The sequence below is a fragment of the Equus quagga genome, chromosome 17 (assembly GCF_021613505.1).
Source record: "Equus quagga isolate Etosha38 chromosome 17, UCLA_HA_Equagga_1.0, whole genome shotgun sequence".
Lineage (NCBI taxonomy): Eukaryota > Metazoa > Chordata > Mammalia > Perissodactyla > Equidae > Equus > Equus quagga.
Window position 1 is genome coordinate 17,754,133 of NC_060283.1, and position 15,566 is coordinate 17,769,698.

Genomic DNA, 15,566 nt, shown 5'->3' on the forward strand with positions numbered 1-15,566 from the left:
CCTACACCCAGAAATGGAAGACAATTGGTTGTACAGGGAATAAACTAATTTTAAAAGAGAAAAAGAAGAGAAAAAATGTTATAAGATAAAACTTGTGTGATAATGACACAAACTACTGTTCAAAGCCAGTAACAAGAACAGAAAGAAGATTTCCAAGAAGAGGCACTCCATGTTTCTTCTTTTTCTTCTTCTATTTTGGTGAGGAAGATTGGCCCTGAGCTAACATCTGTGCCAATTGTCTTCTATTTTTGTGTGTGGAATCCTACCACAACTTGGCTTGATGTGCAGTGTGTAGGTCTACGTGCAGGATCTTAACCAGTGAGCTATGGACCACTGAAGCAGAGAGTGTGAACCCAACCACTATGCCACTGGGCCAGCCGCTCCATGTTTCTTAGTGACCAATCCTTAAAATCATAGAGGGTTCAGCTTTTGGAGAATGGGTGGTATAAAAAAAAAAAAAAAATAATGGTATTAGCCAGGAAAAGTGATAAATTTAGAATTTATGGATGAAAGTTATGATCATCAGTGTTGAGGATAGTTAATAAGAATATCATTGCAATCATTCCCTTTGTAAAAAATTAGTCTATTTCAATAATTAAATCTTCTCAAGCTTTGCTCTATGAGAAGGTGTAACTGAGAGAACTCCATCACTAAATCTGCTTTATATTTTATTTAAAATATATTTTAGGATTATTTTAAACTCGGATCTAAATAGTAAGTGAAAAATCTTTTATTTAAAAAAGTCATTTTGAGAAATTTATATTTTCTTCCTTTTTGTAGCAAAGCCAATTGTGGTTTACTCCTTGATCATATATAGTTAATGTCAAACTGGTTAAACTAGCATGAGTCCAACCTCCATGACTTATCAAGCAAGACAATAGATTCATCTCAGAGGCATATTGAACTTGCAAGGAATCAAACACATATCTTGGGAAAAAATAGAAGTTAAAGAAGATAAAGGGGAAAACAATTTCAATAGTATAAGAGATTTTTCCCTGCCCAACGTCACGCCAATGATGGTGTATGCATAAGATGTGAGATGGTATTCAACTTTTATTTTGCTGCATGTCAGCTGTTAGGCACCACTAATACTACATGTATCTCACAGAGATGGATGGTTGAATTGCATCTTTACCATTTACTAGCTGTGCAATGTGGGATAATTTTAACCACATCACTGTTCATCTCATATATTGACTTTAGAACCCAACGTATATGAGATGTGACTTTATATTCTTTTAATAATGCAAAGAATGACTTAATATATGAAAGTTAGGTACGCATATTTAAAGACCAGTATCTGAGAATTACTGGATTTTCTATATACTGACTATAACTAGTGAGGATGAGAAATCATAATGGAAAAAAATATATATTGCATTCCCAGTAGCAACAAAAGTGATGAAATACCTAAGAATAACTTAACGAAAAATATAAGATTCTTTGAATAAATCACAAGATTTCACTACAAAATATAAAAGAAGATTGCAATAAATATAGCCATAGCATTCTCTCGGATGGGAGAATTGAATATTATTAAGATGGAAATTCCTACCAAATTAAGTTAGTTATAACTCCAATCAAAATTCCAAAAACATCACTTTTAGAATGTGACAAAATCATTCTAAAGTATATCTGGAGGACAAATAAGCAACAGTAACCAATATATTTCAAGGGGAGAAAAAAAGTGGATTAGCTTTCCTAGAAAGTAAAACACAACAGAAAATAACAATAATGTTTTCAATTTGTTTCTCGTGCTAGTGTAGTTTAGTGAAACAAAATAGATATGACATAAATAGCCTATTAAATATACAATATGATGCTGATAAACATGGAAAGGCAAAAGAGGAAGAAAGGGAAGAATTTTCCAAGACATTGTGCTAGATAATGTGGTGGAGTGGGAATGGGTTGAAGGAGGGAATGGAGAGAAACTGTTTTCCTGAGTGTATTTTTTGATATACAGGGTCTTGAACTAGAGTCACACCACTGCTTTCTCTCTCAAGCCCTCACTTTCTCCTTTCCAGGGTAAGAAGAGGGAAATACCTGATTAACGAGTTTAGAAGAAGAAATAGAGTGTATTTGTCTCTCCCTTCTGGATCTGCCTGCTTAACTGCAGAGTGACTGGGTGCTGTTCTACACTCTGATCTGTGGTCCTTTAAAAGGTGTTTCCTGGCTCTACTTCTCCCCTTAGGGGATTTGGTGAGGATCTAGCATGGCCTGTGATTGGATGTGTCAGGCAGCTTAATCCAGAGGTGAAGTACATTAGCAGATAATTTGGCTGCTTATCTAAAATTATATGTTCTAATCAGTTTTAATCAGAAGTAAAGAAGACAACATCTGCTCACAATAAAAACATGACTTTCCTATAACCATATATCTTCATTGCTAAAATCATCCCAAATAAAAGTAGATATGGTTGTGAAATGCTGACCAATTTCAAGGTCTTGGGGCAATAGAAAGAAACCTCAAAGTTAAAAAAAACACAACTGGTCTATAATTTGGAAGAATTCAATTCATTTTATTACCAACTATTCAATATTTTAAGCTACCTTTGTTTCACATAAAATTATGTAGAGATTACTGTCATAGCAAAATTATGAAGTGAGTTGAGATAGGAAGTTTTAAAAGAAAAAATTAAAAGTACGAAGACATACACGATCAGTATCTTTCACATCATAGTTTTTTTTTGGCACCATCAAAAGGACTTCTTAATTTGGAGTGCATTTGTGTGTGTGTACGCGCGTGTGTGTGTGATTTGACTATTATTATATAAATTCGCTATTTTTCTTGTAAGAACAGACTTTATGAATAACAAATTCATCACATATTCAAACTCTGTTGGAAAATCAGTATATGCATAAGACTAAAATAATTGACCCAGTACTCTACTATGCTCCTGATTTCTGGTTGTCTCGGCTGGCCGATTGGACCTGGAGTAGAATACTTGCTTGTCCACAGTGATACATGAATGAAGCCAAAATACACTGAAGTAGAGAAATAATTGAAGAGGAGTTTTATGTTGGCAAAATGGTGGCATTTAATGTTGAAGTGGGCCATTCAACCATGAAGGTGGTTCCTACAAGAAATGAGAAGCAGAGCTATGTGAAAAGATATTTAGATATTCATTCAATAAATATTTATTGAGCTCCTAATATGTGCTATACACTTTGCTTATTGCTAGGAAATTAGCACTGAAACAAATATGACATGACACCTACTTTCATGGAGCTTAAAATTTAGTGAAGAATGAGGACAAGGGAACCACATCAGGAAAGGAATATGAAACAGGAGGAGCAGTGATGGAAGCTGTTGTTTAAGACTTGGCATTACACATTCTGACTGATTTTCCCATCAGCATGAGGGTATCGAAGAAAGGAGGTGTGATGCAAAGATATCCATTCACTTCAAAGAATGAATAGCCTTCAAATCATTGGCTTCCCTCCCCAAAACCTTTTATTGCACCAAACTTTCCTAATATTTTTTATCTTCATGTTTCTAAGTGCATAGATAAGAAGCTTGAACATGAGGAAAATAATTGTGTAGAAGAGTGTAAACACTTTACCTTCTGGTAAAGTTGTGGCAGATCTAAGGTAAACAATGATGACAGGGACAAAAAACAAGATCAGAAGAGTGAAATGAGAATTGCAAGTTGAAAGTGCTTTGTGGCAGCTTTCTGCAGAATACAGTCTCACCTTATATCTATCATAAAGTAGGAGGCTATCAAAACCATGAAGATCACCAGTCCCATTAGACCAAAATTGGCAATGACTAAGAAACCAACTTTGTGTGTACAAGTGTAGGCCAGTTTCAACAAAGGATACACATCACAGAAATAGTGATCTATTTCACTGGGGCCACAGAAAGGTAAAAAAAAAAATTACAAGAAGGAACAGGCCAAGGGAAGACAGAAAACCCTCTGTGCATTATGTATGAGAATTGAGTTACACCTTGCCTATTCATGAGGACGGCAATAGTGAAATGGTTTGCAGATGGCCATGTAGTGGTCATAGGTCATTCCTATAATGGTGAATACTCTAATCCCTGCAAAGAAGTATGAGGTAAAAAACTGTTGTGCAGTTTTTATAGGAAATGACCTTCTCTGACAGTAAATAAGTCATTAGTTTGAGTGTCACAGTGGTGGTGTAGGTCTGAGAGTGCAAGGTGATTAAGAAAGAAGTACATGGGCTGGTTAATTAGCTGACTGCATGCAGCAGAAATCATGATAATAGAATTTCCAACAAAATCACTAGGTAACAGAGTACGAGAAGTAAAAAGCAGAAAATCTGGACTTTCTTGTTCTTGGAAAGTCTCAAGAGAATAAATCAGTAACATTACTCCTATTTTACATGTTCTGATGCTCAGGAAAGTTATCTGAAATGACAAAACTAGTAAATCAAATCATTAGTGAGAAAATGGAAATCTAATATCTAATTAAAATTGCACTACCACATTTCTTAAAACCTAAACCATTTTGAGATCCATTGATATCACTCATTCTTTTAAAAACACAGTTCTTTTGAATATCTAGTGCCAATATTCTTCTAAGAACTGAGGATGAATTAGACAAAGTCTCAACATTTGAGTAATTTAAATTCTTTTGTGAGAAAGCAGGAAATTATACTCATAAAGAATAAGAAAAAAATGAGGAGTGGTGTCATCAACATGATGGAGTGAGCCATTTCCTTTGTCTCTCCCTCTTTGAACTACAACTAAAGAGACATGCATTGGCTAACAGAGGAATCCCACATAGCATAACAAGACCTGTGAGAAACACACACAGCTAAACATCTGAGGGTGGATTGACTGACCCTCTTGGAATTGGTGTAGATAGATGAGCATTCCCTGACCTCCCCCAGCAAGACTGTGTATGTTCATGAATGTTTTCTAGCCTAGCAGGAGCATCCGGACAGCAGGAATGTGTCCAGGATGACTGTAGAAAGAAGTGGCAGCAGCCCTCAAACCACTTGTGAAAATGTTCCCAGAAGGGGGCCCACCATGCCCCTGTGCCATCAAGGAGTGGCTCTGGCTCAGTACCCATGTGTGAAGCACCACCTACAAAGCACAGCAGATGAGGGGACCACAAGCAGTTACATTGGCAGACCTACATTCTGGGACAAGTGAACTAGAGGCCTGAGCGAGCACCCATAGTACTGCTAAGCGAGCACCCATAGTACTGCATAGTACCCCCAAGAGGTAGCATACCCCAGAGCGACTGTAGGAAGAGGTGGCTGCAACCATTAGCACTGTGGTGATTGCTTTCCTGGCAGTAGGGGAGCCCTCTGTGTCCCTGTAACCCCAAGGTGTGGCCCTAGCTGAAACTCCACAAGGAAGTTCCACCAACTAAGAAGTCTACACAAGGGATTGAATGCTCTCCAGGCCAGTGCAAGCACCCATAGTACCCCCAACAACTTCCAGCAGATGGAGTAGGAACAGAAGCTCAGCTCCTGCTTCCCCCAAGTGGTAACAGGTGGAATCTGTGACCTAATACTACCACAGATGCCGTGACAAAAGATTAGTTCACCAAACAAAATGAGAAACAATAGCAACAATTCAGACCAGAAGTAAAATAACAGTTCACCAGAAACGAACTCTGAAGGCACAGAAATTTATACTCTAAATGACAGAAAATTAAAAATAGCTGTCATAAAGAAGCTCAAGTAACAAGAGAGCACAGAAAGACAGTTCAAGGAGCTCAGAAACAAAATTAATGAGAAGAAGGAATATTTCACCAAAGACATTGAAACTGTAAAAAAATCAAGTAGAAAGTCTTGATATTAAAAATACTTTTAATGAAATAAAAATAATATAGAATCCTTAAACGTACAGCTGATATTAGGAGGAAAGAATTAGTGATTTAGAGGATAGGCATGCCAAGGGTGTAGGAGGAGACAGAACTAAGCTTTTTAAAAAGTGAAGGAATTCTTCAAGAAATATGTCTTTCAATTAGTTAAAGCAAAATAAAGATTACAGGTATGCCAGAAAGAGAAGAGAGACAGAAAGGAGCAAAGAGCTATTCCAAGAAATAGTAGCTGAGAAATACCCAAACCTGTGGAAGGAAATGGATTTAAAAATATACGAAAATAACAGAACTCCTGATTACATTAATGCTAAAAGATCCCCTCCAAGGCATATAATAGTAAAACTAGAAAAAGTCAATGACAAAGAAAAAATTTTAAGGCAAGCAAGGCAGAATAAAATAACTTACAAAGGAATCCCTATTAGGTTTTCAGTGGATTTCTTGGCAGAAACCCTACAGGCTAGGAGGCAATGGAGTGATATATTCAAAATACTGAAAGATAAAAACTTTCAGGCAAGAATACTTATCCAGTGAAACTTTCCTTCAGACATGTTGGAGCAATAAAAACTTTCCAAGATAAACAAAAGCTGAGGACTTCATCACCACTAGACCTCCCCTACAAGAAATGATTAAAGATGGCCTCACTCCAGAAACAAAAAGGCAATGTTTTTCAAAGATTTGAGAGAGGAGATAAATAGACAGAAAAATCAGAAAACTGCAGCTCTCTTTCAGAATGGGGAAGCAAAGGCTCAATTATAACTTAAAAGTTAAAAGAAAGGGAAGCATTAAAAGTAACTATAAATACTTCAACCTAGCCACAGACTCACAACATTAAAAACAGAACTATTTGTAACAAGAATAACTCAGAAGGTGAAGAGGAAAGGGATGGAACCTGCTTAGGTTAATGGAGATAAAAGGCTCAAAGTGAATACACCATTTCAGATGCAAGATCATTTACACAAACTGCATGGTACCAACTAAATAAAATTCAGAACAGACCCTTAATTCACAAAAAAGAGGTAAAACTGAGACAGCCTCCTCAGAAAACCACCAAAATGAAATGGCAATTAGAAATGCAAATGAAGAAAAACAATGGAAACATAGAACAACCAGAAAACCAGAGATAAAATGGTAGTATTAAGCCCTCATATATTAATAATAGCTCTAAATATAAGTGGACTGAATTCTCCAATCAAAAGATGAAGAGTAGCTGGATGGATTTAAAAATAAGACCCAACAATATGCTGCCTCCAGTAAACACATCTCAGCTTTAAAGACAAACATAGGCTCAGAGGAGAGGGACAGAAGAAAATATTCCAAGTTAATTGCAAACAAAAGAAATCAGGTGTCACCATACTTATAGTAGACAAAACAGACTGCAATTTAAAAAAGACAATGAGAGACAAGAAGAGGCAGTATTTAATGATAAAAGGGACTTTTCACCAAGAGGACATAACATATAAATATATATCAACCTCACATCGGGGCACTAAACTACATAAAGCAACCATTAACAGACCTAAAGCTGGAAATTAACAGCAACAAAATAATACTAGGGGGCCACAACACCCAATATATATTAATGGGCAGATCATCCAGACAGGAAATCAACAAGGAAATGGATTTAAATGAGACACTTGATCAGATGGACTTAATAGATATATAGAGAGCATTCCATCCAAAAAGAGCAGAATACACATTCTTCTCAAGTGCACATGGATTATTCTTAAAATAGACCATATTTTGGCAAACAGGGCAAGCCTCAATAAATTTAAGAAGACTGAAATTATCTTAACCAACTTTTATGACCATGATGCTATGAAACTAGAAATCAACTACAAGAAAAAAACTAGGGAAGTCAGAAATATGTGGGGACTAAACCACATGATCCTGATCAATCAAGGATCAATGAAGAAATTAAAAAGAAATTTAAAAATACCTGGATACAACAAAAATGAAAATACAATATACTATGTCTCATGGGATGCACAAAAATGAGATCATAAGAGGGAAATTCATAGTAATATAGGCCTACCTCAACAATCAAGAAAGATCTCAAGTAATCTTAAACTTCATCTAGCAGAACTAGAAAAAGAGGAACAAACAAAGTCCAAAGTTAGCAGAAGGAAGGGCATAATAAAAATCAGAGTAGAAATAAATAATTAGAAACTATAAACACAGAGAAAGGATCAATGAAACTAAGAGCTGGTTCTTTGAGAAGATAAACAAAATTGACAAACCCTTAGCCAGACTCATGAAGAAATAAAGAGAGAAGGCTCAAGTAAATGAAGTGAGAAATGAAAGAGGAGAAATTACAACAGATACAGCAGAAATACAAAGGATTTATAGAGAACACTATGAAAAATTATTTGCCCACAAATTGGATAACCTAGAAGAAATGGATAAATTCTTAGACTCATACAACCTCCCAAACTGAATCAAGAAGAAATAGAGAATCTGAATACATCAATCACAAGTGAAGAGATTGCAACATCAATCAGTAACCTCCCAAAAAACGAAAGTCCAGGACCAGATGGCTTCTCTGGAGTATTTTACCAAACATTCAAAGAAAAGTTAACACCCATCCTTCTCAAACTATTCCAAAAAATTGAAGATGACTGAATGCTTCCTAAGAGGCCAACATTACCCTGATATCAAACCAGAAAAGGATAACACAAAGAAGGAAAATTACCGGGAACTATCACTGATGAACAGAGATGCAATAATCCTCAACAAAGTATTGGTAAACCAAATACAGCAATACAAGAAAAGGATCATGCACCATGATAAGTGAGATTTATTCCAGGGATGCATGGGTGGTTCAACATCCAAAAATCCATCAATGTGATACACCAAATTAACAAAAAGAGGAATTAATATCACATGATCATCGCAATAGATGCAGAGAAAGCATTTGACAAGATCCAACATCCATTTACGATAAAAACTCTCAATAAAATGGATAAAGAAAGAAAGTACCTCAACATGATAAAGGCCATATGTGACGCCCACAGCCAACACTATACTCATTGGTGAAAAAGTTAAAGCATCACTGTGAGAACAGGAACAAGACAAGGGTGCCCCCTGGCACCACTCCTATTCAACATAGTACTGAAGGTTCTGGCCAGAGAAATTAGGCAAGAAGAAGAAATAAAAGGAATCCAAATTGGAAAGGAAGAAATGAAACTCTTGCTGTTTTCAGCTGACATGATTCTGTATAGAGAAAACCATAAAGATTCCATCAGAAAACTGGTATAAATAATAAAAAATTACAGCAAAGTTGCAGGGTACAAAATCAACCTTCAAAAATCTGTTGCATTTGTATACACTAACAAAGAACTAGCAGAAAGAGAAATCAAGTATATAATCCCATTTACAATTACAACAAAATGAATGAAATATCTAAGAATCAGCTCAACCAAAGAAGGGACCTACCTATACACTGAAAACTACAAGATATTATTGAAAGATATTGGAGAAGACACAAAGAAATGGAGAAATTTTGCAAGCTTATTTCATCAGAAGAATCAACAGAGTTAAAATGTCCAAACTTCCTAAAGCAATCTACAGACTCAATGCAATCCCAATCCGAATTCCAATGACATTCTTCATGGAAATAAAACAAAGAATCCTAAAATCTGTATGGAACTACAAAAGACGCTGAATGGTCAAAGCAATCCTGAGAAAAAGAAACAAAACTAAGGCTTCACAATCCCTGACTTCAAAAAACACTACAATGCTATAGTAATCAAAACAGCATTGCACTGGCACAAAAACAGACTCACTGATGAATGGATCAGAATTAAAAGCCCAGAAATAAAATCACACATCCATGAACAGTTAATCTTCAATGAAGCAGCCAGGAACATACAATAGAGGAAGGAAAGTCTCTTCAATAAATGGTATTATGAAAACTGGTAGAATAGAATACTACTCAGACATTAAAAAAACAAAAACTGTCCCATCTGCAACAACTTGGGCAGAACCGGAGGATATGATGTTAAGTGAATTAAGCCAGACAGAGAAAGACAAATACTGCATGATTTCACTCGTATGTGGAAGACAACAAATACATGGATAAAGATAACAAAGATTAGTATTTACCAGAGGGGAGGACGATTGGAGTGTGGGCAAAAAGGGTCAAGGTGCACATATATACATTGATGGACAAAAATTAGGCTACTGGTGGTGAGCACAATGAAGTCTATTCAGAAATTGATAAATAATAACGTACCCTCAAAATTACACAATGTTATATACTATTATTATGTCAATAAACTTACTGGAAAAAATTAGAAAAATGAGATCATTCAAATAATCTTAAGTAGAGTGAATACATAATGTGCCACTGTAGGATGTAAAATGAAGGTAGCGATAGACTTTACCAGATTAGATGGTTTCTAATGAGATTACAAAAATGGTGGAGGGTGTGTGGGTAGTTTATACAGTGCTTGGCATATAGTTAATGTTAGGTAAACATTAAGTAAAGAGAAAATTGGGAAGTAAACAATGTGCTATAATCTTGAAGGAATATTATGCCATTGGAAAAAACCAGTCATCCATTAGTCAGATAATTCATGATGAAACTGAAGAACAAATTATTTTTCTTAATTGACTTGTCTTTTTTGGAGTTATAAGAAGAAATAATATAGATATTACTCCATGAAACTTTGATATTTCTTAAAAAATTTTCTAGCTTCTATTGGATAATGTATCTACAGCTCTGCTTTTTCTATTCATTTCTCTTGCAGGATTACAGTAAAAGCAACCTTAGTTTTAAAACTTTGTTCTTGGTTCAATAATTTTTAAATGCATTAAAACATATGTTTATACATCCTTGGAGACTTCTGCTTTTTATATTAAATTGGATGTAATCTGTTACAAGCAAAATTAAACAATGCTAATTAAAAGACATGTAGTTGAAAAGTATTTTGTTTTACTTATTTTAACTTTAGTATTATTATTTGAGTCAGTCCTGCTTCTTTATACGAAAAATATATCCAAAGTTCAAAAATTCTTCAATTTATATTGTTATGTTATATTAAGAGAAATTAATTTAAATATTTATGTAACTTAACAATGGTTATCTTATAATGGTTGGACTATGCAGATTTTGATTTTCTAATTTATACTGTTCTTTATTTTCCAATATTTTAGCATAAACTTGTATTTATTTCTAGAACAAGGAAATATCTTATAAATAAAACTAAATATTACATTACTAACAATTATGATATAAATTAATTTGAAAGTATCTTTATAAATATGACTGTCCATTTATCCTGGAAGTATAGTTTAAAATATTTAAGAATTGTGCCCACTAGAGTCTGGAAGTCCACTTAGATTTTTATGGGAAACTAAGACCAGGAATTCACACTGATAATCATTTATCCCTAATTAAAAAATTGAGAAACAAAAGTGCATTGATTTTTATCAGGTTTCCTTTAGGTGAATGACTGCTGAGACCTGCAAATTATGTTTAAATTTGCCAAATATGTAAGAATATTTTAGTTCTCTGTGTCACTAATACCAAAGGCCTTGCAATGTCAGACAAACTAATAAGACCTCAGAAAATTCCAAAGCATTACACAATTTTGAATACTGTGGTCACAAGACTGTGCTCTGGGTGTAGGTTGAAGAAATAATCTGAAGAGCAACATAGATTTATTTTTAAAAATTATTTCTTCTCCTCATCTGGTCTTTCAAAATAAGTGAATTTTCAGAAAATTTATTCAATTTCCATCTTATAAAACAATCAACTATGGGGTCCAAGTTTGAAAATATTAAATGGAAAAGTGGGCTCCTCTGATTTCAAAATAGTTCTCTCAAACATAATACACTAAAAATGATGTAGCCTGCTTTGCTCAATCATTTTCTCCCTGTCCTTCTTAGAGAATCCACTCACACAAGCAGCATGACTCGATGAAAGACGGAGCTTTTCTCCCATTCTGTCTAACTGTTCATTCCCTAGGATTTCAGGATCCCATTCATATAATAAAGGAGTTGGATTAAGTAGTCTCTGAAGATCTCCCCAGATTCTGAGAGTGTGTGACTCCTGATTCTCCATTAGTGTGGCGGAAACACTTGTCAGCCTCCTTCCTGACTTCCCTCAACCACTGGATACGTGGAGACTGAAAATATATTATCAACAGTGGCAGTTTCTGTGCCTCACTTTCCTTCTCCATAAAACTGAGATAGTGATAATACCTCTACATAGGGTGATTTTTTTCAATTATAAAAGTTAATAAATGTGGAACTTTTTAGAGCAGTGTCTAGAAAGTATTACACATTCAATAATTATTAGCCACCTTCTACAATTACTAAATGTAAGATGAAGGCCTTAGGGAAAATGTAATTGCAGTGGGTCAGGAATTACATCTTGTACTGTTCCTCTCTTCTCAATATTGGAAATATCAGAAACTTTGAAGATAGATCCTAGTTCAGAACACAGCTCTGATATTTAAATGCAAGATTCTTCACCTCCTTGAACATTTTTCCCTTTGTCCATAAAATGAGGATTGCAGTACCTAAGTTATAGGATCACTGTGGAAATAAAATTAAATTACACATATGAACCTCATTGCTCAAAAACACACTAGTTCCTCCTGCTTCCCCTGTGGAATCCTCATGGTGTTATAAACTTAGGAGGTACTCAAGATATTCAAGTGGTAGTAGGTCCTAATAATTAAGAAGATAATGTCTGGGGCTACATAAAATGAAATCGGATTCTGGCTCCAAAACTCACCTGGAGCATAATCTTGGGCAAAGTGTGCAATCTTATTTTCTCCCTTTATAAAGTGAGCAATACTAAAATTAACTCTGAAGTTTGTTGTAAGGATTTGATGAGTTGATTTACGTATAAGCCTGAGACAGAACCTGGTATATATCAAGATTAAACATTTAAGAAATATTTTTATCATTAGTATCACATGCTTTTGTTGTATCCGGGGCACAAACATAAATTAAGAATACCATGTCATCTTATCATTCTTCTTACAAATGTTGAATATCTTATCAAAAATATACTATATTTCAATATGGATAAATAAAGGTAAGTAGATTAAACACAGCATAGTTTCCCTGCCATGAAAAAGCCGTTATTTCTCACTTGCGGCTGGGATCTTTACATTAGAGAAACATTCTCTCATTAAACAAAATCTTTCCCTCCTGGTCAGGGTTAAGCTGACCTTTTCCTCACAAACCTGAAGGTACCCCTGCTTATTCTAGTCATCTAAAGCTTTTGTTTTCTTTCCTTTGAATTCATTAACCCTACCCAAATAAGATGGATGTTCACATCTCCCCTTGACAATTGTTCTTCTCAAAAAAAAGAAAGGTCTGGGGGCTGGCCCCGTGGCCGGGTGGTTAAGTTCGCGCGCTCCGCTGCAGGCGGCCCAGTGTTTCGTTAGTTCGAATCCTGGGCGCGGACATGGCACTGCTCATCAGACCACGTTGAGGCAGCGTCCCACATGCCACAACTAGAAGAACCCACAACGAAGAATACACAACTATGTACCGGGGGGCTTTGGGGAGAAAAAGGAAAAAATAAAATCTTTAAAAAAAAAAAAAAAAGAAAGGTCTGTATAAAATTTATAAAATAAAACATACCCCATAGATATGCATTCAAGTGGATTAATTGAAAATTATGGCATAAATTTTCGCTTCTGCATAGTCTTAGAATTGTACTGTTATTTTGCTGTTTAATCAAGTTATATTCAGTTCCTTCACTGAACTTCTGTCCACTAATCTGCTGAGCCAGTACAACCTTCTTCCCATTCAACTTTCTTCCATAATGTAACATAGGAGCATAATGATATAATTAAATTTATGAGATTTTATAATAAAACAATACAAGCAAACCTAGTAATATTTTGAAAGCTGCTGAGAGATATGGCATTGATAACTCATATAGTAGATGCACAAATCGAAATTCATCATAGCACAGTTTATTATAGTTGGAAGGTCAAGCAAAGTCTTTCCCATAATAGTAAAAATGGCTTTTTTAATGATTCTGAATTTTTTCATCCAAAGGTTTATTAGAGGGATGAGATCATAAATATAATCAGAAGGATTCAAATATTCATTTTAAGGGAATTTACTAGTACATTTATAACCTAGATTTAACTTACCAGCTACTTAATTCACCAGACAGATTTTGTTTAAGTGGAGGGTCACATATAAGATAAAGTCAGAATTAAAAAATTAATATAGCTGTGCAATAAATTATAAATCTGAAATTGCATAAAATCTTATGACAGAACTCTTGTGAATTCCATCAGTAGAGATATGTTTGGTAAATAGAACCAAATTGAGATTTGTTTTTAGCATACTATTTTTCTATTTCTAAAAAGAAAGAAGTGTCTCTCTGATATTTACTTTTACATCTAGAGAAAATTTATATACACATATATATAATTCTTTATATATAATTCTAAATATATATTCTTTTTGATATCAAATTAGTATCTAAAGTGAATTCTGAGAAAACATATAGAATAGCTCTCAATATCTCTGAAGGTTTAGAAATTTCCCATCAGTATACTTTGCCAAAGATATAAACTGTAGCTTAAATTTCTCCCTCATAAATAGTTATGACAAAGTCAATAATTGTGTTTCCCTATTGCATCAGGATCCAAAGCACTGAGATTAGACATGGCACATGGGAACTCCAAGGAAATGTTGTACGTAATGCTCACATCTCAGGACAGGGCAGCAACAGGTGGCTAAGGTTAAGGAGAGCTGAAATGGAATATGGCCATGATTAAAAATACTAAAGATAGACCAAGGATTTAAGATTTAATTTATCCCCAAAATCAAGCTTGTTAGGGTACTGGCATTTCTAATTGATGTCTAGAAAAAAGTTCTTTTCCTTACATCTTTTCTTTCAGGAAGCCTATCCACTGCCATGGGTTCTCTTGCCAGCTGTGCAAGTAGCTTACAAATTTATCTCTGTATGGCAAACTCCTTTCCAAAAATATATTATTTGTTCTGCTTAAAATTTCACAGATGCATATTGTAGAAAATATAGAAAACCTCACAAAAATAAAATGATCTTGTTAATTCATTTATTTAAAAATATTTGCTGTCACCTACATCTAACAAAGTCTGAGTTGAATAAAACTCAGTGTAGAGAATGGATATAGTGGTGGACAAAACAGACATAGTCTTTGCCCTCAATGAGGTTAGAGACTAAAGGTGAAGACAGAGAATAAATAAGAAAACAGGCAAACATATAATAACTACAAATGAAAAGAACAGGGTGCTGTTAGTCGTCTTCTTTTTAATTTATAGAAACTTTATTAAACAGTAAATCTTTGACTTTTTACGTTGTGCAGATATTTGTTCCTTGGTTGTTTCTGAATTCATGGTTAAGTAATTCTACAAGACAATTGTATTTTCTCATCATTTTTATACCTAAAAAATCTTGTGTTTGTATTTGTTCTAAAGCAGAAATCACATAATTGAACTGATTTTTCAAAAACTTACTTTGTTTTTATTGTCTGCTTAAAAACCTGTCAGATCTTTTCGTTTATCATTGAAATTGCTTTAAACAGCAAGTGTCTGAACAAATCAATTTTATAGTTTTTAAAAATTTCAGAAATATTTTAAGGCTTACATCTGCAAGCTCTGATTTTTAATTTTCATGTTTCATTTCCCATCTCAAGAAAGTTATCCTTAACATGAATTTCTTCTAATTTATCTGTTTTCAGAATTTAATGATGAGAAAACTGATAATTCTTATATCTCAATATCGTTATCTGAAATATCAGTT

General features: G+C 34.4%; 1 pseudogene; it reads right to left on the bottom strand.

Annotated features, from left to right (window-relative positions):
* Window positions 1-3,422: 3,422 nt before the first annotated feature.
* Window positions 3,423-4,332, bottom strand: LOC124229157 (olfactory receptor 4P4-like; annotated as a pseudogene).
* Window positions 4,333-15,566: the final 11,234 nt, after the last annotated feature.